This window comes from Pteropus alecto, unplaced genomic scaffold (assembly GCF_000325575.1).
Source record: "Pteropus alecto unplaced genomic scaffold, ASM32557v1 scaffold821, whole genome shotgun sequence".
In the NCBI taxonomy this organism is placed as follows: Eukaryota; Metazoa; Chordata; class Mammalia; order Chiroptera; family Pteropodidae; genus Pteropus; species Pteropus alecto.
The window spans coordinates 571,572-574,158 of record NW_006431396.1 but is presented as its reverse complement, the minus strand read 5'-3'; the positions used below and the strand labels follow the sequence as shown (position 1 = coordinate 574,158).

The window sequence follows — 2,587 nt, the reverse complement described above, 5'->3', positions numbered from 1 at the left end:
TCTTTTTTGAGTCCTCTCTTCCCATCTCGCCATACTCAGTCTAATAGCAAGCCCTGTCTGCTTATCTTCAGAGTATACTCAACAGCTTTCTATTTCTTCTGACTTTCACCGCTGCCCTGGTCTAAACAGCTGACTTCTTTTATCTGGGTGACTGCAGTAGCCTCTTAACTGGTCTCGCTGCCTCCATTCCTGCCTATGGGAACTGTGTCACACAACTCCATTTAATTGGCATTCCCTGGAGTTTGGACATACATCAAATATCTGCTCTCGCCTTCCTACATCCTCTAGTCCATTGAACAGGTATTTATTTCAGTGTCTGTGTCTCACATCAGGTGCTGTTCAAGGTTTCGGGGACATGCCATCGAATGACACCTTCACTAACACCTGCTCACAATGAGCTGACCTTCTAGTTGGGGAAGATAGACAATACACACAGACTGTATAATATTTCAGGTGCTGGTAAGTGCATTGAAAGAGAGTAGTGGGAGATATATGTATGTATATAGTGTTCAGGGAAAGCCTTGTTGATCAAGTAAAATTTGAGCAGCAACCCGAACGAAGTGAGAGAACTAACAGCTGGGTATCAGGGGAAGAGAACTCCAAGCAGAAGAGAAAGGGCAAAGACCTAGAGAGAGGCGCATACTTGTTCCATTTGAGGAAGAGCAACGAGGTCAGAGCGGTTGGAGCAGAGTGAGAGGGAGGCCGTCGGAAGAAGTGAGGGCAGAGAGGTTTCAGAAGGTCCCATCCCATAGACCCCCGAAGGCCATGATGAGGGCTTTAGAGTTTATGCAGCGAGAGATGGAAATGCACTGGGAGATTTGGAGCAGAGCAACCATCACAATCACAATTTGAAACTTTAGCTGCTGTGTTGGGAAAAAGATTGAGGGCAAGCTTGGAAGCTGGAAGGCCAGTTATGAGGCTGTTACAGTACTTTGGGTGAAAGTTGATTATGGTTTACACCAGATGGTAGCCACTGAAGTGGAGAGACGTAGCTGGGGGGCGGGGGGAGAGGGAGAGGGAGAGAGAAAGAGGGAGAGAGAGGGAGAGAGAGGGAGAGAGAGGAGAGAGAGAGAGAGGAGAGAGAGAGAGACACGGAGGGAGGGAGGGAGGGAGGGAGAAAGAATGTGTGTTTATAGAATTGATTTTATTATTTTAAATAGATTTTTGTTATAGAAGCAGTTCCTATGCATTATAGAAAATTTGAAAATATAGACAAATATTGTTTTAAAATAAAAAGTGTTACTTTTAGAGCAACTAGAGTAACAATTTATTGTAGGTCTTCCCTTGTTTCGTAACCTGTTTTGTACCCCTGGTCAACAATCTCCACCTTTCCATTTCAGTACATTTTCGTCTTATTCGGTACTCAGTCCATAATCAAACCGATTATTTTTTTGAAGTTCTAGCCAACAAGGTTTTTCTACAGATTAGATGTGGTTGTAAGAGAAAAAGAAGTGAAGAATGACTTCGAGTTTTGCAGTCCGAGTAGCCGAAAGGAAGGAACGGTCACTGACTGCCATGAACAAGGCTGGCCAACAGCAGGTTTGAGGAAGGGGCAGCCGCTAAGCGTCTGATATTGTACACAGGAAGGTAGGGAGTAAATATGCGAATCTCAAGGTTAAGGGAGAGATCCGAGGTGGAGATACACAACTGGGATTTGTCTGCATACAGACGGTACCTAACACCATAAATAAGAGTAGATCGATCATCACAAGATGAGTGTAAATGAAAAAGAAGGAAATGTAGAGAACCAGTCAATATCCAGCGCATTCTAACGTTTAAAGGTTAGTGAGATGCAGAACCAGCATAGTTGACGGGGAAAGCCTGGCAGCGATTTTAGTAGAAAAATGTGAGAAAGATGGCATCAGAGAGACCAAGTAAGAACACGTATAAAGCATGGAGTAATCCGCTACCGAATACTCCCGAGAGTTCAGCTAAGCCGAGGACTGAGACTTAGTAATGTAAAGACTGACAGTGACCTTGAAACTGCAGTTTTTGTGGAATAATGGAGATAAAAGCCTCTTTGGAGTAGCTAAAAGAAAGAATCAGAGAAAAGAAGCAGAGGCAACGAGTAGGGGAAGTTATTTTAAAATGTGTTCTGGAAAGATAAGAGGAGAAGTCATAAAGCATGATTGACACCGGCGAGACTCACCCGGGCAGAGGGACAAAGCAGCGATGTCGGAGAGAAAAGGGGCAAAAGGGTGGGGAGGAGCGGGAAACCGGAGAGGTCGGCCTTAGGAGCACACACAGTCCCTTCACCGTCATGCGCTTGGGGACAGCATACGGGTACAGGCGTCGATAGATGTGGTCTTGGAAGCCTGTGGAGGTTCATTGCGCAGCGTCAGCTAAGAGTGAAGAAGGGGTGATGGAGAATGGGCAAAAGGTATCGGCGATTTAAGGAAAAAGCAGAAAACGTAAGCTGGAGGCCCAGGAGCGTGGGCAAGTCCGTGGACTAGGGCAATATTCTGGGGTGGCAAAAAGGGCGCAACTCGGGGTAGAAAGCAAGGTTGGAAAGTGACAGCGAGTACCGAAGAGGGCACCCATATTATCTGACCTCCGCTCATCCCTGTCACCTCGGCCCCACAGCCCA

General features: G+C 46.1%; 1 long non-coding RNA gene across 14 annotated transcripts in view; it reads left to right on the top strand.

Moving 5' to 3' along the window:
• Positions 1 to 324: 324 nt before the first annotated feature.
• LOC112470994 overlaps positions 325 to 2,587 on the top strand; it is a 62,488-nt gene continuing 60,225 nt past the window's right edge. For all 14 annotated transcript variants that reach the window (XR_003043143.1, XR_003043141.1, XR_003043142.1 and 11 more), the window contains exon 1: positions 325 to 459. This is a non-coding gene — a long non-coding RNA (uncharacterized LOC112470994). The remainder of the gene's footprint in view (positions 460 to 2,587) is intronic.